General features: G+C 41.3%; 1 protein-coding gene and 1 long non-coding RNA gene across 28 annotated transcripts in view; both read left to right on the top strand.

Annotated features, from left to right (window-relative positions):
- Positions 1 to 21246, top strand: part of BABAM2 (BRISC and BRCA1 A complex member 2) — a 456851-nt gene that overhangs the window by 300431 nt on the left and 135174 nt on the right. The window lies entirely within an intron of this gene.
- On the top strand, positions 4586 to 9067 carry LOC144333827 (uncharacterized). The gene is made up of 2 exons (XR_013402913.1): positions 4586 to 4923; positions 7256 to 9067. It is a non-coding gene; the product is annotated as an uncharacterized LOC144333827 (long non-coding RNA).

The raw sequence follows: 21246 nt of genomic DNA, 5'->3' as shown, positions 1-21246 counted from the left end.
TAGAGAGTAGAATAATGGGTACAAACATATAGTTAGAAGGAATAAATTCTAATGTTTGATAGCAGAGAAGGGTACTCTTGTTAACAATGTATTGTATATTTCAAAATACCTAGAAGAAAAGACTTAAAATGTCCCAGTACATATAAATGATAAATACTCAAGATGGTAGATACCCTAAATACCCTGATTTTGATCACTACACATTCTGTGCTTGTAACAAAATATTACATATACCCCATTTAAAAAGTACAGATTTGGGTTGGTGCAAAAGTAATTGCAGTTTTTGTCATTACTTTCAATGGCAAAAACTGAAATTACTTCTGCACCAACCTAATTGTATGCACCAATAAAAAAAAATTTTTTTAAAGAAAAAAGAAAACAGGGAAGAGAGGGAGTAGGGGTTGGGGTGGGAGTGCAGGATGAGGTAGCTATTTTGGAAAGGATGGCAAGGGAAAAGCTTCACTGAGAAAGTGACATTTGAGCAGAAGGAGGTGTCAGAGTGAGCCATGAGGATTTCTGGGGGCAGAGTTCTCCAGGGCAGAGAATCTGTGAGCACAAAGGCCTGGGGTGGGAGCTTACTGAGAGTGATCAAGGATCAGCATCCCAGTGTGGCTGGAGTGGAGTGAAGCGGGGAGGTGTCCATGGAGCCAGGGAGAAAGATGAGGTAGCAATAGTGCTGATCATGTAGGGCCTTACGGGCCACTCTAAGGACATTGGCTCATACTCTGAGAGACTCACTGGAGTATCTTAAGCAGGCTCAAGGAGATTGTCCCCAGGAATCTCTCTATTTGGGAAAGAGGGTGTGCAGGGATGTGTCAGAGCTGATGATCTCCCACTCAGGGACAGGAGTTCTTCTGCAAGAAGATATTGCAGGGTCTGTATAGAAACATTTCCAAGATACCAAAAAGAGTTGGGAGATTATGTTACATTTTGGTAGAGTCACTCTCCTGGGATTTCACTGTTTCTGCTGAAACGTATCACACACAGAATCATAGCTGCACAGTGCTGTGATGAAACATCAGTAGGGTACCTCCACTCCCCATACAGGTGGGAAACTGTGGAATAGAGACATACTCCCGTGTTCAGAGTCACACGGCCTAGATAGTGGCAGTGGTAGGACTACAATTATGGCACGTCAGTGCTAGAAAGGCTTTAGAGTGTCTGTATGTCATTCAGGGTTCCCAGCCTTGAGAAGAGGACCTGCTATGCAGTTACTGCAGACTGCAAATTCATATGTATGCCAACTGTTGTTTGTAGACTAAATAAATAACATCTAACATCTGTGTACCATTACTTTAAAAGCGAATGTTGACTCTGCTGTGATTAATAAATTGGAAGTTTATTTTCAACTGTTACTGCATCCAAAGTATCTTTTTGTCATTATATTTTCTCACTGCACAGATTCTTAAAGTATATCTGCTGTTGTTTGATCAGTCTGAGAGAGGTTTTGATGTGTCAAGTGTCCCTCGTGCTTGAAAAGATTGGGAAGCACACATCTAGTCCAACCCTTCCACTTACTTTACGGGATAGGAGACCAAAGTCCATGGGGGTTCCCTTACTGACTTAGGGTTGGGAACATTGTCAGTAACAAAGTAGGGACCAGATCCTGATTCTTTAGGACCCAAAAGTGAGTGCTTCGTTTTTTTTCTTGAGTATATCATATTAATGGTTCCCATTAATCCAGAACATCCCTATGAATTAGAAAAATTCACAAAATATGGCCAGGCCTGGTGGCTCACACCTGTAATCCCAGCACTTTGGGAGGCCGAGTGGGGTGGATCACCTGAGGTCAGAAGTTTGAGACCAGCCTAGCCAATTTGGTGAAACCCCACCTCTACTGAAAATACAAAAAAATTAGCTGGGCATGATGGCAGGTACCTGTAATCCCAGCTACTTGGGAGGCTGAGGCAGGAGAATCGCTTGAACCTGGGAGGCAGAGGTTGCAGTGAGCTGAGATCATGCCATTGCACTCCAGCCTGGGCAATAGAACAAGACTCTGTCTCCAAAAAAAAATTTACAAAATATATTTCTTCCCTCAATGTAAATGAAGGTCATGTAATAGTGAGGCCTGAAGTAAGCAAGCAGTAGCTGCCCAGTGGGACGGATGATGGTGCCTGGGCTTACTTTACAAAAGAACATTCTCCAGCTCAGCCACTTTATCATAGACCCCATCACTGGTTCAGACAGCATCCAAACAGGCTCAGCAGGTGTTTGCTCCGTTAGAATTCTTACATAGATTTCGCAGACACACTGTCAAACCAGCCACACAGAATTTTATGTTACTTTTGGATTGAAGATCACACACACACACACACACACACACACACACACACACACACACACTGATTTGTTTGTGAGAGCTGAGGGCAGACGCCAACATCTTTTAGCCAAATGGTGGTATACAACATGCATGTCCTGTTGTGTTTGTGTATGTGCTTTTCCTTTCCATAGTTGTTTTTTATTTGCTTTGGGTGGACTTAGCATCAGGGAGTCAGAGTGTTGTTATTTGCTCATAGAGACACACACAACTCTTTTCTTCATGCTCTTATTCACACAAAACTAACTCCTAGTTTGTTGAACAATGAAAGTTTGCATTTGGGCATAGGAGATAAGTACGCACTTGCTCACATGGATCAGTAACACTTTGACTATTGTTAGCCTCCTTTTGTAAATAAAATAAATCTCTGGTTTACCATGAAAACTTTAACTACAGATCCAGGACCATTGTGGCTTCAAGAACTAGGACTGCCTCCTATTGTTCAATTTTCCAGATGCATGTCTGTCTTTGTCTCTGTCTCTCTCTGTCTCTGTGTCTCTCTCTCCCTCCCTCCCTCCCTCTCTCTCTCTCTCTCTCTCTCTCTCTCTCTCTCTCTGTCTCTGTCTCTCTCTCCCCAGGTAGTTTTAAAACTCATGAAACAATTAGTGTGTTTTGCCTTATGTATAGGAACTATTTAATGTTAAATGAATCATTAGATAAAGTGCGTATACTACTTCATGAGATGGCTTTAATTAAGTAACTTATTTTCTTAAAACTTTATCTCGATAATGTTTTTCTTGGTTTATAATGAAATGGAAAAGATTTGTGCCTTGACTATCCTGAAACTTTTATGTTACTCTTACAAGTTTATTGAAGCTGAAAAGAATAAGTAAGGCTATTTAAACTATGCTGACTATAACCCATTTATATTGAGAAATAAGCCTTTGAAGAGGTTAAAAATAGCATAAAGACAGGTACATAAGATGCTTGTCAGCTAAAAAGACCCACCCAATTTAAAGTAACATTAATATATTAAAACCCCACTTCTTATCTGAGCTTATTTATAGCAGAACAAAACTCCAGAGATAAATTCATCTGCCTGCAGACAGCCATACACCTGAACTCCAGGTGGATGTTTGTGTTTGGGTCTGTTTCTAGGTGGAATGATCTCATGTTCTCCCTTACCGCAGAATTGTGCAACACTGATACACACCTGTGTTTTGATCTTTAAAATCTGTCGTGGTAACATCTCAAGTAATTTTAAATAACTTCGTGGATGATCCAGATTGCACGTCTGCCAGAAACATCCTTGGGCACAGTTTTGGAGCTGACTTGGATTCCTGCAATACTAAACTTGAGTCATATTGAAAATATACTAGGCCTTGGGTTCTGTTCCTTTCACTAAGACTTTTATCTGGATGCATTTTTTTTGTATAAGTAATCCCCTGGGTCAGCGTCAGTGCACGAGGTCTTAGTTATCATTAAAGGAGAGTGAGATGAACTATTTAGAAAATAAAGCAAGTTACCTGGATCACCACATTTCTGTCATTGCACAAATATTTGGAGAATTTTTTTTTTTTGCTCCTTTTTTTGAATTGCAGAAATTTATGAAAATTAGAGATATTGTTTAATCTTCTTGTGCCATGAGACTCCATCAGGCTGTCTAAAAAGACCACTGGTAGGCTAAGGATCACTTGAGCCCAGGAATTTGTGCTCTTTTAAATATATCTTTTTCATAAACATTGTATTAAAATGTGCCAGTTTAAAATGCCTGCTAAAAGAGTTGGTCTTACCTGTAAGATCACTGATTTCTTTCTTTAAAAGCTAGTGGATACCCAACTTGTAAAGTACCAAAGTAGGATTTAGTGTGGGAATGGCTAAAGAGGAATGAAGGAGAGTTGAAGACATGACTTCCTCATTTCAAAACACAGTGACTCATGAATGCAAATTAATGCATTTCTGTTATGTTTGCAGATTCATGGTTAATTCCTACGTTAGCTTAACCACCGTATTTTCAGGGCATGATGTTGATGTGGTAAAATTTTTTCTAATGTATTTATTTTATTCTAAGTATTATGGGTAATATCAAAAATATGTAAAAGGTAGAACAGTGTAATGAACCTTAGATACCCATCATCCCCCTTCTGTCTATGGTTAGCCCTGTACCCCACTCACTTCACAGTCCCAGTTCCCTCACTGGATTGTTTCAAAGCAAATTCACAAGTACGTGGTAAGAATTTTTTGTCTTTATGGGAACATTTTAGAGGATGTTACACTTGAGAGGGTATCACCCACATGGAGAGCAAAAGAAAGATGAGAAGTACATTCTAAAGAAGGCTGGGCGTGGTGGCTCACCCCTATAATCCCAGCACTTTAGAAGGCTGAGGCAGGAGCATTGCTTGAGCCCAGGAGTTCAGGCGACAAAGTGAAACCCTGTCTCAAAAAAGAGGCAGAGACAAAGAGAGGGGAGAAAGAGAGAGTGTGTGAGAGAGAGGGAAAGGAAAAGGAAAGAAAGAAGGAGAAAATGGAGAAGAGAAGCGAAGCAAGGCAAAGCAATTGAAACAGTAGTGAAAAAGAGTGGCAGTATATCCCATTAGCCTGTACTATCTATTGTAACATCATGGATCACAAGGAATTCAACTTTTTTTTTATTTTTTTAAGACGGAGTCTCGCTCTATTGCCCAGGCTGGAGTGCAGTGGCATGATCTCGGCTCACTGCAAGCTCCGCCTCCCGGGTTCACACCATTCTCCTGCCTCAGCCTCCCGAGTAGCTGGGGCTACAGGAGCCCACCACCACGCCCAGCTAATTTTTTGTATTATTAGTAGAGATGGGGTTTCACCGTGTTAGCCAGGATGGTCTCGACCTCCTGACCTCGTGATCCGCCCTCCTCAGCCTCCCAAAGTGCTGGGATTACAGGCATGAGCCACCACACCCGGCTGAAATTCAACACTTTTAATAATGGGGGCATAGGTTTTTGATTGTGCATGCTACTGCAACTATGGTATGTGAGTCTTGATTCCTATTTTCTATCTCTCATGAGCACCTCTGCCACTCAGCCTGAATCTTGCCTGTGAAAGTGGCAGAAGCGAAGCTATTAAGCTCCTACAGACCCATAGAGAATGGCCACTAAAGCATCTTGAGGGCAGGAGCCATGTCGGTTTGGGGTAGCACTATAGTGGCTTGTACAGTGCTGGCACATATTTGTTGCATGAGTGGATTCTAACATCCACAGAACTGTCACTTGAGTGAGTGCAGGAGGAGTTGTATAGCTCTTTCCACATACGGTTCTCCCAACCAGAGTGCTGTAAAGACAAAGCAGAGTCCCAGGGACAGTTTATGGGATTCTTTGTGCTTTGAGTCTTTCAGTGTAAAATTTATATATCTATCTGAAATCTTAAAAAACTTGGTAATGTCCCGTGGCTTTTACCAACAGAATTGAAACACATTGACATACACAATATAGTCATTACCATTCTAAAACAGAACTTTGGATTTTTTTTTTTTTTTTGAGATGGAGTCTCGCTCTTCTGGTCCAGGCTGGAGTGCAGTGGCACGATCTTGACTCACTGCAACCTCCACCTCCGGGATTCAAGCGATTCTTCTGCCTCAGCTGCCCAAGTAGCTGGGATTACAGGGTCACACCACCACGCCCGGCTAATTTTTGTGTTTTTAGTAGAGACTGGGTTTCACTGTGTTGGCCAGACGGGTCTGGAACTCCTGACCTCAGGTGATCTGCCCACCTCAACCTCCCAAAGTGCTGGGATTGCAGGTGTGAGCCACTGCACCTGGCCTGGAATTATTTTTTAAAGATACTTTTCTACTAATTTTGTCATTTGAAAGGACTCAACTATTTTTCCCCCGGCACAGGCAGTAGATATTTATGAATTCTTTGGGGTTGAGCTCAAGTTTGAAATTTTAATCTGTAGACTAGGTAGCCTCTGAGGTATGTGCCACTGCATGATCCATACCACAATGCCCGCCTCGTTCATTTGCTCCAGAAGGCTCCCATGCCGTCATTTCTGAGCATGTATCACCTTCTCCATTCTACCTACACATTGGCATAAAGTCCCAACCCTCTATTTGGCTCACCACTTAAAAAGCACTACTGACTACTTCCTTAAACAACCTTGTATTCTTTGTGATAAATACATTTGAAACTGATTTACTCTGGGGTGGGGCAGGGGGAAGGCTTGGGAGGGAACCCTACATTTTAAGGACTTGGAAACAAGTTGGTTATATTTTTAAACTATACTGAGAAGGGGATAGGATCAGAACCCAATAATGGACCTGAAATCACTGAAAATAATTCTTGGACATTGAAGGGTAAAATTTGGCCTATGTCTTGTAAACAGCTGCCTGTATCCTGTAAACAGACTCAGTCAGATGCTTACAGATATTTGTCAAAATTGCACATGCCAGAGATTGAAACGGAAAATGGACATAAGCCATTTTGGAGTTAGGCTTTCCCAACCACAGGCCTCGGGGCTCTCTGGGTTCTGCCATCTGGATACATAGGGGATGGTTTCTTCAATATTTTCCTTCCTCATGAGCTCCCGAAGGACAAGGAAGCAAATCCACAGCTCCTTGAAACCCCTTAGTCCCTAAGCTACAGTTGAACACAACAAACACATATGTAATATTGTTTTTATCTGCTTCATTGTAAGTTAGTATTGAACACAGACTAGTTTCAAAGTTTTATTTGCTTAACTTTATGAGTCCTTTCATTAAAAAAAGGATCTCTCTGGCCAGGCGCAGTGGCTCATGCTTGTAATCCCAATACTTTGGGAGGCCGAGGCAGTGGGATCACCTGAGATCAGGAGTTCAAGACCAGCCTGGCCACCATGGTGAAACCCTGTTTTCACTAAAAATACACAAATTAGCTGGGCATGGTGGTGCACGCCTGTAATCCCAGCTACTCAGAAGGCTGAGGCAGGAGAATCACTTGAACCCAGTAGTCGGAGGTTGCAGTGAGTCAAGATTGTGCCGTTGCACTCCAGTCTGGCGATAGAGCAAGACTCCCTCTCAAAAAAAAAAAAAAGAATGTCTCTTCTGTTTGCCTATCAATACGCTAAGCATTATGGACTTACAAATTTAAATATAAATTATAGTTTTCATTCCCAAAGAGCTTGCAATTTAGTTGGGTAGATAAGACATGCACAAGAAAGAATTAAAGAATACAGCAGCATATAAAAAAGTATTTAAGTTTTGTGGTGCAATTAGAATAAATGGTACTGATTAAGTATTACAGGCGGTGAGAGCAAAAGAGAAAACATCAGCATGGACTAGAATCTTTGGATCCTGGAACATGGTAGTTGCACAGAAAATATTTGTTGAACAGAGGATAGGCCATTAAACACCATTTAAAATAGCATCAAAAATATGAAGTACTCAGGGATACATTTAACAAATGATGTACAAAACCTATATGCCAAAAACTGTAAAAGATAAATTAAAAAAGACCTAAATAAGTGGAGAAATATATTGTCAGGGGGCCAAAGGCTCAGTATTAAGATGTCAGTTCTCCCCAGAGTAATCATTGATCTATAAATCGACAGATTAAGTAGTCAAAAATCTCAGCAGACTTCTGTTTTAGGGATTGACAAGCTGGTTCTAAAATGTGTATATAAATGCCAAGGACCAAGAATAGCCAAAACGACTTTTGAAAAGAAAAGCAAAGTTGGAGGAAGGACTTGCAATACCTGATTTCAACACTTACTATAAAGCTACAATAATCAAAGCAGTATGGTGTTGGCATGAAGACAGAAAAATAGATAAATGAAACTGAATTTGATAATGAATCCAGAAATAGACCCACACGTGTATAGACATTCAGTTTTTGACAAAGTTGCCCAGGTAATTCAGTAGAGAAAGGATAATCATTTCAACAAATGATGCCGGAACAACTGGATAGCCATAACCAAAAAGTTGAGCCTCCGTCCTTACCCCATGGCATGTACAGCATTAACTCAAAATGAATTTATAGACCTAAGCGTAAGAGCTAAAATTATAGATATTATCTTAGTTCATTCAGGTGATTGTAACAAAATACTATAGACTGAGTAACTTATAAAAACAGAACTTTATTTCCTACAGTTTTGGAGACTGGGAAGTCCAAACAAGCACTGGCAGATTGAGTGTCTGATGAGGACTCACTTCTTTCATAGACTCACTTCTTTTATCTTCTCACTGTAACCTCACATGGCAGGAGAGCCTAGCCCCCTGTAGTCTCTTTTAAAAGGGCTCTAGGCCGGGTACAGTGGCTCACACCTGTAATCCCAGCACATGGTGGGAGGCCAAGGCAGGCAGATCACCTGAGGTTGGGAGTTCGAGACCAGCCTGACCAACATGGAGAAACCCTGTCTCTAGTAAAAATACAAAAATTAGCTGGGTGTGGTGGCGCATGCCTATAATCTTAGCTACTCAGGAAGCTAAGGCAGGAGAATCACTTGAACCTGGGAGGCAGAGGTTGTGGTGAGCTGAAATGGCGCCATTGCACTCCAGCCTGGGCAACAAGGCAAAACTCTTGTCTCAAAAAAAAAAAAAAGTGGGGGCTGTAATCCCATGAGGGCAGAGCCCTCATGATCTAACCACCTTCCAAAGGTTCTGCTTACTAATACCATCACCTGAGGGTTAGAATTTCAACATATGAATTTGGGAGAGACACAAACATTCAAACCATGACAAACATCTGGAAAAGAACATAGGAAAATAATCTTAGTCAATTTGGGCTTAGCAAAAATTTCTTAAGTATGATACATGAAAGAACATTAAATATAAAAGAAAAATCAATACATTACACTTCACCAAAATCAAAATGTTTGCTCTTCAAGGCACGGTTACAAAAATAAAACAGCCAGCCAACAGACGCAAAGAAAAGAAAATAGCAAAACATATATATGACAAAGAACTATTATCCAGAGTATACAAAGAACTGTTACAACTTAGGAATAAGAAGACAAACAGCTCAATAAAATTTAGGCAAAAGATTTGAACAAATATGTAGTCATTGGGGAAATGTAAATTAAAGCCACAATGAGATTAATACTATACACCTACTAGAATGGGTAAAATTTGAAAGTTTGACCAAAACAAGCATTGTCAAGGATGTAGAACTGGAACTTTTATGGAAATATAAAGTGATACATTAACTTTGAAAAACAGCTGGTAAGTTTCTTACAAAGTTAAGCATACACCTGCTAGATGACCCAGTCATTCTACTGCAGGTACTTAGTCAAGATAAATGAAAGCATACATCTACACAAAGACTTGCAGATGAATGTTCATAACAGTTTTATTTATAATAGCCAAGAGGTGGAAACAACCCAAATGTCCATCAACAGGGAATGGGTAAACAAATAGTGGGATATCCATTACAATGGAATACTACCCAGCAATAAAAATGAGTATACTGTTGGTATGCACAACAAAGTGGATGAATCTCAAAATAGTTATGCTGAGTGAAAGAAACCAGGCAAAGAAGAGTACATGCTGTATGATGTACTATTTATATAATAATAAGTATACATTTATATAAAATTCTAGTGAATGCAAATTATAATGACAGCAGAACAGTGGTTGCCTGGGGACAGGAGCAGTGTAGTTATGGAATGGAGAGATTACAAGAGTAAGAGAAACTTAGGAAGATGCTGTATACATCCATTTTCCTTATTGTGATTTCTCAGGTGTCAAAAGTCATTAAAATTTGAAATGTGCAATTATACATCAGTTATTTCTCAAAACTATAAAAAAAAGAAAAAAGAATTGATTGCCTACATGGCCATTTTTCATTTGCATGATGACGGAAATCAAAGAGCTATTTCAACATGAGCTCAGTGTCCCATTGATGTAGGCAGGAGATTGTATATAACGTTTAACAGAGAAGCTAATGCAGTCACAATTTATGGGTCTTTATTCATTTGACTGGGTTTATAGCTCTTTTTTTTTTTTTTTTTTTTAAAACAGAATCTCATTCTGTTGCCCAGGCTGGAGTGCAATGGCGCAATCTTGGCTCACTGCAACCTCTGCCTCCCGGGTTCAAGTGATTCTCCTGCCTCAGCCTCCTGAGTAGCTGGGACTACAGGCACGCACCACCACACCCAGCTAATTTTTTTGTAATTTTAGAGAGACAGGGTTTCACTGTGTTGGCCAGGGTGGTCTCGATCTCCTGACCTCGTGATCCTCCCAACTGGGCCTTCCAAAGTGCTGCGATTACAGGTGTGAGCCACTGCGCCCACCTATAGCTCCTTTTTATTACTTAAGTTTGCATTTGTTTCATGAAAACTGCTCTTAAAAAATAGTTCTGTTGGTTGGGCGCAGTGGCTCACACCTGTAATCCCAGCACTTTGGGAGGCCAAGATGGGTGAATCGCCTGAGGTCAGGAGTTCGGGACCAGCCTGGCCAACATGGTAAACCCCATCTCTACTAAAAATACAAAAAAAGTAGCTGGGCATGGTGGCGCACACCTGTAATCCCAGCTACTCGGGAGGCTGGGACAGGAGAATCACTTGAACCCAGGGAGGTGGAGATTGCAGTGAGCCAAGATCATGCCATTGCACTCCAGCCTGGGTGACATGAGCAAAATTCTGTCTCAAAAAAAAAGAAAAAAAGAAATAGTTCTGTTTATGGTATCTATGGAGAATAAATTGGGCACATTATAAAATTAGATTGATTACATTTTAGTTTGTTCAAGATAGAGGCTAATACCTCTGCACTCTTGAACCTCTGCACTCTTGAACCTCTGCACTCTTGAGCCCCAGGTGGTAGGCAAGGTGCTGGATTTATGCACCGTGCTAAGTGGGTCCAACTCTGCCTTCACTGAGGGATCTGAAGGCCTGGTCTAGGGCTCTGGCTCTGATGCTTAATAAACATGTGACCTCGGAAAGTCATGTGTCACTGAGCCTCAGTTTCCTCATGTGTAAAATGACAGTAATAATAACACCTATCTCACTTGCCTCAGAATTGATACAAGAGCATACTGCTCTTTAAAAGCTGGAAAGTGGCATGAAAATACAAGGAGTTGTTATTTCTGTTGTTCTCCTGCTCTGGATCCCAAAATGCTTATCCATTGCTCAAGAAAACCAAAGGTATATAATCTTTTCAATTTACAAGAGGGAAAAGAAGTTATGTCGTGATGTAACTTCTGTAACAGATGATGTCACTAAAATTTATCACACTATGGCCATGAACACACCACCCTCCTCCTTCAAAAGCAGTTTTTTCTCTCTTCCTCTTTTCCCTCCTTTGCTTTCTCATTTTGTTCCATTCATTTAGTCAACAGATGCTTGCTAAGTACCTGGCAAGTGTCAGGTCCTGTAGGCAATAGAAATAAAACAAGGAAGAAGACAGATGAGTCACTGCCTCTGAGAAGCTGACATCTCGGCAGGAGGCTATGGTGCAGCTTGACAGGTGCTATGAGAGGAAAAGCATGAGGGACTCGAGAGCACCTGAGAAGACCCCCAGCCAAATTTAGGGGGTCAGGGGAAGGACACCTGAGGATAAGTAAGGGTTAGCCACTCAGAGAGCGGGCAGGAGTGTTCCAGTCAAAGGGAACAGCATGTGCAGAACGCATGGAGGAGAGCTTCGTGTGGCTGGAGTCAGAGTGTGAAAGCTGGTCAGTGAGAGGGGAGTGGGGAAGTTTCCCAGGACAGATGGTGTTGGGGCCTTGTAAGCCGTGGTGAGAGCGGCAGGGAGCCATCTGGTTCCCTTATAGTTTTAAGCAGGAAATTGACATGACTGACTTGCCAGTTTACTGTCTCTGCGGTAAGGCTTCCTGCTCGCAGCTCCCGGAGTTCCTTGTGAAGCTGTGTTGGTGGTCCTCAAGATTAAGAAGGTTGCTGACCTCTTTCGAGGCAAGATTTTCTTGGATAGATCTTAGCTTATGGCGACCAAACTGACTTTGTTTATATTGTTTTCTGCCAAGAAAATAGAAACCTCTCTAAATAAATAGTGACTATTACTTATAAATAGGCTAGTGAAACCGTAATTTTCAGCATTTCCCTCACAATTTGTTGTATGGTTACAACGTAGACTTTTTTTTTTTTTTTTTTTGATACAGAGTCTTGCTCTGTCACCCAGGCTGGGGTGCAGTGGCGCAATCTCGGCTCACTGCACCTTGCCTCCCAGGTTCAAGCAATTCTCATGCCTTAGCCTCCCACTCATATAGTTTTTTGTTTGTTTGTTTGTTTGTTTGTTTTTGAGATGGAGTCTTACTCCACCTATACCCAGGCCAGAATATGGTGGTGCGATCTCAGCTCATTGCAATCTCCGCCACCTGGGTTCAAGTGATTTAGCTGGAATTACAGGCACACACCACCATGCCTGGGTAATTTTTGTATTTTTAGTAGAGATGGGGTTTGCCATGTTGGCCAGGCTGGTCTCGAACTCCTAACCTCAGGTGATTGGCCCATCTCGGCCTCCTAAAGTGCTGAGATTACAGTGCAACCTTCTCCCCCTTGCATTTAGCTCCAGTGACTAAATGCCAGGGAAGCCTGAGCCTGGGCCTATGTTGCCCTTGAGAGATTAGATTATATAGTTGGCCAAAACATTTTTCACTAATATCAGTATTACCTCAGCCCTTTAAGTAAGCAGAGACCCACTGTGACATCAACAGTCTTTGGTCTTGACTTGCAGGGTACAAGTGGGAGGGGAAAATAAAAAGGAAAGGAACAAGAAGAGAACTTTTTAATGCCTTACCTGTATTTAGAATGTATTCTTTTTTTTTTTTTTCTTTGTTTGAGACGGAGTCTTACTCCCTGTGTCGCCCAGGCTGGAGTGCAGTGGCGCGATCTCGGCTCACTGCAAGCTCCGCCTCCCAGGTTCACGCCATTCTCCTGGCTTAGACTCCCAGGTAGCTGGGACTACAGGTGCCTGCCACCATGCCTGGCTAATTTTTTTGTATTTTTTTTAGTAGAGACGGGGTTTCACCGTGTTGGCCAGGATGTTCTTGATCTCCTGACCTCGTGATCCGCCTGCCTCGGCCTCCTAAAGTGCTGGGATTACGAGCGTGAGCCACTGCGCCCGACCTTTAGAATTTATTCTAATGATAACACCTTCCCTGCCCCCACCTGTCCTCACAAAACCTATAAAAAACCTAAAGCAGTTCCACTCTGAACTTTAGGGAGGAAGGCCAGGCAATATGGATGAAGAGTATGGTAATTTACCTAAGATTATTAGAATTTTTGGTTTGTTGGCTTGAATTTGTGTACCTGTTACCATGGTTCTATCTATCCCAGCCTATCTTTAAGTGCCTTGTTTTTGCACTTCTTGGATTCCTTTTTATAATGCAGTGCTAATCCCTTTGCTGGGTCAGCATCAAGGGCAAACAATTGATTTTAGAAGCGTTGTGCCAGTTGGTATAATCCCTGAAGCAGGGTGGCGTGTGTGACATTGCATGCTGAGTTGACATCTTAGCTGACACACATCCTTTGCTCTTTCGTTATGTGCTTGCAGCAAGTTGCATGTTTTAGGTGCATATTGTTGGCTAGGCTGGCACAGGTAAGTGCCACCCAACTTTTCCTGCTCCCAGCCTGTATTTGCTGTTTGAGTGGCTGTGGGTTTTTCTAGCAGATGACAGTCTTTGTTTCTAAATTTTAAAAAATCATAAATGACTGGCCGGGCGCGGTGGCTCATGCCTGTAATCCCAGCACTTTGGGAGGCCGAGGCGCGCAAATCACGAGGTCAGGAGATCAAGACCATCCTGGCTAACACGGTGAAACCCAGTCTTTGCTAAAAATACAAAAAAATTAGCCAGGCGTGGTGGCGGGCGCCTGTAGTCCCAGCTACTTGGGAGGCTGAGGCAGGAGAATGGCGTGAACCTGGGAGGCGGAGCTTGCAGTGAGCCGAGACTGTGCCACTGCACTCCAGCCAGGGCTACAGAGCAAGACTCCGTCTCAAAAAAAAAAAAAAATCATAAATGACTTTGTTCATTACTATCCACCCCACTCCTAGAATTGTGCTTGGCAAATACTAAGCACTCAAATTTTCTGGATGATTATTATTTTGTTTAGACTATAATTAGGGCCCAGAAGATATGATTGAAACTAGGTATTAGCTTAAGGAGATGAGGTTGACTAGGCACCAGTGTCCTAAGCTAAGGCTGAGGAAGAGTTCAGGAGTTGTGTTGACCCTTTAGCTGACAGTAAGGCAAGTGAGGAACAGAGAACGAACTCATGTGGTGGTCCAGGGCCAATAGATTGGGTTCTAGGAAGGCAGCGGTGGGCAGCAGTCGGAAGTTTGAAGGACCTGCAGACTGATTAGTTTCTGGCCAGACTTTAGGAGCCATTGTTGACAGGTATGGAACAAAACATCCTGGACCCTAAGACCTAAACAAGTGTTCCTTATCTAGGACTGCCACCAACTCAGTGGGTGGAGCTGGACGGTTCCTAACACCTGTTATTTTATAAAGTGAATATTAGGAAACCCCTGTTCATTTTGAATGTGTTGATGAAAGTGAACTGCTAATCACAGTTAGCACTTGTATCTTTTCTACTAAATGTGTGAAATGTGCCGTCTAGGGAAATATAATACACATTTTCATTCTTGTTTGCCTTCTTCATATGTAGCTGGTTTAGAATGAACTTTCCAAAACAACCCTTCCTGTCTTCTAGGCTGTTGACAGGGAACAACACTAAAAGAAGGGAAAGCCAGGACAGCACATTGTATCTCTTCACTAAATTCCTTTCCCCTCATTAGTCATTGCTGAGTCTCCTGTATGCATTTTTTACTGATCATCATTCACCATTTGCATCTCACTAAGTCCAAGTGTCTCTCCATACATGTTTGTGCCTTATTACCCTCTACTAATGGAAGGCTACAAAAGCTAATTTGCTAGAGAAGTGAATGAAATATAATGTCATCTATAAATATTAGCTCTCTTCTTCACTCCCTGTTAATAAAAGCAGTATATCATTTCAGAGAGAAGAAAAGACCAGGACCTATCCATTTGTAATCATACTGTGCATACATTCAATTAGCCAGAGGGGTAAAGTGCATATTAGTAGGCAGCCTGGGAGTTTGCTGGAGCAATTAATCGGCTTTGTCGTCTATAAGTAATAGTTTAAATAACTTCCTTTTGCTCACTTGACTGAAACAGCCAATCAGATTCAAGCAATAGATAGCATCCTTAACCTTCCAAAAAATAGACTTAACACTACAATGTTTGTCTTTTCTTATTGAAAGCTCTATGCTGTTTACTGGTTTACCAGGTTTCTATGGGGTTTTTTGTTTGTTTGTTTGTTTGTTTGTTTTTGAGACAGAGTCTTTCTCTGTCACCTAGGCTGGAGTGCAGTAATGCAGTCTTGGCCCACTGCAACCTCTGCTTCCCAGGTTCAAGCGATTCTCCTGCTTCACCCTCCCATGTAGCTGGGACTACAGGTGCGCACCACCACATCTGGCTACTTTTTTTGTATTTTTAGGAGAGACAGGGTTTTGCCGTGTTGGCTGGGCTCAAACTCCTGACCTCAAGTGATCCTCCCGCCTTGGCCTCCCAAAGTGCTGAGTTTACAGGTGTAAGCCACCATACCCGGCCTCTATGGTTTTTTTAATGGGGAAAGGAAGGGGAGGAAATTTTGGTAATAACCAAGGATCCGTGTCCTGTGTTCCATTTTTTAAATAGTAGTACATTATTGTGTTGTATTAAAGTGTTTTTTAATTTTTTTTAGGATTTGACTATAAGGAAATAAATTCTAGTATGCCACATGATAGCAGAAATAAACAAGCTGTCAGATTTTGGAAATGAATATGAATTTCATTTTCTTTAGTCCTAATACCACATAATGATTGTTTTTATACAAAAATACCATATGGCTAATGTGGACCCAATCTCCTCAACATTTGTTTGCTGCCTTACACACACATTTTTATTTATATTTCTTTTTTTATATATGAATCTTCAAGTGGGATGCCAAGAGAGATGATATTTTGAGGAAGTCAGTGCACACTCAAAGAGGGTATGAACCCGCTCTAGGTGTTACATGGTGCCCTAATACTCTGCATGCATAAGAAGAAACCTTTTGTTTGTGGCCTTAGTTGTCACCAAGAGACCATTGTTAATTTTGCTTAAAAGCTCTTCTGTTGGGTTTAGGTGGCTTTTTAATATAAAGGAAAGAAAAAAATAAAGAACAAGTTTGGCCAAACTCTTAACATTTGGCTGTATCAGGAGTCTCATCTCCACTTCGTAGCCTCAACTAAGCCTCCACAACCTCTTGCCAGAGATTTCTTAAGTCTTAAGACTTATAAAGACGCTGGCAAGAAACTGTAGTGCATCAGCAGGAACAGGTTGCAAAATGAAGACAAAGCCTCTGGCAAGACACAGGAGGATTAATAGAAGCCAGGCCATGAAACAGAGATGAAGCCCCGAATGGTGAAAGATCACTGAGGCCACAGTACAGATACAGAGCCGGGTGTTCCGTCATTTGAGGAATCATGTGGGGTGAGCCACGGGGCCCGGCTGGCCAGGGGAACCGTTGGGAACTGCAGGTCGGGAGCATCCTTTGCCAGAGGAAGTTAAAAGCTTTTCGAACTGGGAGTGCTCAGAGATCCCAGAACAATCTCTAGATGCAGTTCACACCTCCACTCTGATAAGGATTGTGAGACCAGATGGAAAAGCACTACTGGGTCAGAGAGTGAAAATAAATCCTAGAGAAGATGCCAGAAAGATTTGGTTAAGCACTACTTAATGGAATAAAATTTGTGACCGGGGTACTTACTGTGTTCCTAATGTGGATTATTTTAGCCTTGCTCTATTAGTAGTCCTCAACTTTGAACCCAGCCTATCTCCCTTCCTGTCTCTTCCCACATCCCATTGAGTCCCCCCTTTCCTGGAGCTTCCCCCTCCTGCTTGCCTCCCATGCCCCTGCCCCTTCTCTGTCTTCTCTCTCTTCCTCCCATTTAAAATGTTACTTTTTCTCAATAGCTTTATCAAGGACTACTTTCCTATAATGTTGAGTAAGAAGTTCCCCAAAGAAGAGAAAAATCTACGTTAATTCCAGCATCTAGTTGCTTCAGAAACAGCTGGGTAAATTGGACTTACCCAAGTTGGACTTAGTAATGTTGCTCTAGTTTATGCGATGGGAACATTTTAGTTGGGGCTCTTGTTCATTCAGCACATGCAGCTGGGGGAGGAAATGGCATTATTTAACTTGTCCATAGTGTATCTTTAAATATGAAAAAGAAATGGAACCTATGAATACAAATAATCAGGACTCTCATCCTTTCTTTAGACTTAAAAAGAGTGAAAGCAAAGACTCAAGTAAACATCTTCAACAGGTGGTACAGTGTAAAAAGGCTGTAAAACATTGCCACAAGGATCTATGCCTTGAGTGCTTCAATTGCAGGGAATATTCCTCCCATGTTTTACTGCAGTTGATTAGGGCAGAGCACCACATGGATTTTGTACCTTAACCTCACGTGTGTCCTCACAGCCCCCTACAGAAAGAATGCCTTCCTACTGGTGAATCATTCTGGGGCACGTCCCCTCTTGTGTGTAGGGTAAGAATGTGCCAAAATTAAAACGTACTAGAATTGATAAAGCCAAATTGAATTGTCAGAGTGAGCTAAGGTGACAGGTTGTACCTTGACCTTTATAATGAATTCACTTAGTTTACTTCTTTTAGGCCTCTCTGAATATGTTCGGCCTTGTATTTTAGGATCTGGGTTTCTCATTTCAAAGCATGTATCAATTAATTCTATAAGAAAAGGATTCACTTTACTGCTGAGAAACAGTTGTGATCTTCTCTAGAAGTTAGAAAACTCAATTCAGATCACCATCATCCCACAGCCTATTTTATTCCATTTAGCTACATATGTCAATCATGAATTTTCGGAAGACTCTCATGGATGAGTACCAAATAATTCCTGCAAGTGGTTTTCTACTTTTTTGTGTGAGGGTGGGTGTCTCTGGCACCTTGAGTTAGAGAGTGGAATTCATCATACTGGTTAGTTGATAGCACATTGTCATCACCACCAGTCTGTGCATGGCTCTGCTTTTGTTTTCATCTTTTTACTTTTTCATCTTCCATCTTCACTCTTCCCATTCCCATTAACAATGTTCTTACTTATTTGTTTGCCCGTAAAAATATAGTGGGTTGTTTTGTGGCCTTTACATAAGAGATGTTTTTCGTTTACATAGGTGATGTACTCAGATTCTCATTCTGTTTCTTATATTCACTTGGCTTTATGTTTTTAAGAGCTTTCCTTTTACATTTAGGTTGTTGAACCTGATTGCCGTGTGGGGTTCCATAGCAGGCATCCACCACACTCTTCTTTCCATTCCCATGGTAATAAGCAGCCCAGTTTTCTTAGCTTGCCAGGGTGAACATCCTTAGCGCACTGCCAGATTGCCCTTCCGGAAAGGCTGCGCCAGTTTAGAATCCCACCGGCAGCGCTTGCCAATGCTTGTCCTCCTGCATCTTTGCCAATACTTTGTATTACCCAAATTTATCATTTTTGCCAATCATTACGATATCTTGCTTTAATTTGTATTTCTCTGATTACTGGTAGGCTGATCACTGTTTATTTGCTTTTATCCATTTAAGCTTCCCCTTCTGTTTTTTTAACCCATTTTTACATTTGTTTCTTATTTGTTGGAGTTACTTACGTATTCTGATACTAATCTTTTATTTGAGTCTTTGTTATTATCTTCTCCCTATAAGTTACCAGTCTGTTCATTTTGTCTGTAATGTCCATCTTTGAACAGAAATCCTTATTATTTATCCTACTTAAATTTTTGGAGCTTTCTACAGAAAAATGTAATTTTGTATTTGCATTAAGCTAGAGGCTGGCAGTAGATGGTATGAAAATGTGATGTTTAGGCCAAGACCTCAGAGAATTCCAGAACCGTTCTGATCTCTGAAACAGAAGCAGTATTGCAGAGTACATGTTCTGCAAACCTTCAGGAGAGGTGTAAGCACAGGGGACTCAACAGTTACCCACAGTTTGTGCCAGCACTGGAGTCATTTGTGGGGACTATCCTGGCTCTTTGGCCTATCTTTTCTCAACATGCTTAGGACAAGGTCATTTCAAATGTCCGGATAAGTGCAGAGAAATCGGTCATTAAATTCTAACTCAGCCTGAAGTTTCACTCGGTGGGAAATTTTTGAATATAAATATCTTGTGTTACCATATAATGGTAGTGACTTATAGTTTTAGCAAACCTTTATTGAGTGCTTACTATGTATCAGGTATGTTCTAAGAGCTCTACATTTATTATCTTATTCCGTCTATGCATCAACCTTATCAGGTAGTTATAACAGAAGTAATATTTTGAATTCACCAAATCCCATTTCATATTCCTCCATTCTGGACACATAGAAAACAATACCTCACAGCCGCCCCATATGGGCCTGGACCTTGCATGTAACTAATTCTTGTCAGTGATATACGAGCAGTTGATAGTGTCACTTTCAGTAAAAAAGTTTTTTTTAACTTTGGTTTAAAAAAAAAAAAAAAAGCTTCTTATTCAAATCAGATTCTGCTGTCATTCTTTCTTTTTTTTTTTTGGCCAACCTGGATCACTGGGTCATTGAAGACAACTGTCCTAGATGGTCATTCATGCACGTAGCTGACTTTCCATGATTTATTGTCATAATAAGACACTCTACCATTGATATTGGGAAAGAGGGGCATTTGTTACTGCAGCATTGCCTAACCTAGCCTAACTAATAAAGTAAGTAAGTATGGCTGGGCGTGGTGGCTCACACCTGTAAATCCCAGCACTTTGGGAGGCCAAGGCGGGCGAATCACGAGGTCAAGAGATCAAGACCATCCTGGCCAACATGGTAAAACCCCATCTCTACTAAAAATACAAAAAAAATTAGCTGGGCATGGTGACATACACCTGTGGTTCCAGCTACTCAGGAAGCTGAAGCAGAAGAGTTGCTTGAACCCGGGAGGCGGAGGTTGCAGTGAGCCGAGATCGCGCCACTGTGCTCCAGCCTGGTGACAGAACAAGACTCCATCTCAAAAATAAAAATAAAATAAAAAATAATGTAAGTACTATTATTACCCCTGCTTTACAGATGAAGAAAGCACAGGGAGATTAACTGGCCCAAGTTCCTTACAATGTATGTCTGATACCGGAGCCCACCATTTGAGCTTCAGTGCAGCTCTTCCTATGAAATTAATATGGTCTTAAGTCTAAGCTCCCAAACCTTCTGTGGAGTATGGAGTAAAGCTAAGTAACTTTGCTTGTTTTAATTAAATAATCATTAGCAATCTATGATGTTTATGTATATCTGACTTACAGCAATAATGGATGAATAGAAATTTATTTCTCCTAAAGAGCACTAGAATAATTTGGCTAGTTCTAGAGGAGTAAATGCTTTTATCAATACTTCAGCTTTTAAAATATTAAAAATTCTGTTGCTGGCTTGCTTTTCAAATTAGTTTGTTCAAATTATTCCATTCGTTTAAATTATTCCATGGAAAAATCAAGTGGGACTTAGGAAGGCTTTTGTATAGGACTGACATTGAAGGAAGGATAAAATCTTGAAGGCTGGAGGGGTTTCCAGGTAAAGGGGCCTACAATGAGCAAATGTGTTTATTTTCCAGTATTTGTTGAGCACCCACTATATACCAATCGCTCTTCTGGGTGCTTGGAATATGTATTTGAACAATATAGACAAAAATCTGTGTTTTTGTGGTACCTATGTTCTAGCAAAGGTAGGAAAGGATAGGACAGTTATTTGCAAAGCTGCCAGGTTTCCATAGAGGAAATAAAGCTCAAAAATAAACAGGGACCCTTGGGAACCTGAATGCCAGCCTGAGGAATTTGTGTGCAATTCAGCAAGAAGTAGAGAGCCAGGAGACTTCTGCCAAGTGGGGGTACCATGATCCGAGCTATGGCCTAAGACTCTCCATTAGACAAACAGAATTCAGGAATATTAGAGTGATCAGGAATGGAGAATTAAATATCAACCACAATTGCCCATACCTTTTCTGAGCCTTAGTTTTTCTTCCGGGTTCTTGATGGTGGTGATGATGATACTGACTG

The sequence above is a fragment of the Macaca mulatta genome, chromosome 13 (assembly GCF_049350105.2).
Source record: "Macaca mulatta isolate MMU2019108-1 chromosome 13, T2T-MMU8v2.0, whole genome shotgun sequence".
Taxonomy (NCBI): Eukaryota; Metazoa; Chordata; class Mammalia; order Primates; family Cercopithecidae; genus Macaca; species Macaca mulatta.
This window is presented reverse-complemented; position numbering and strand designations above follow the sequence as displayed.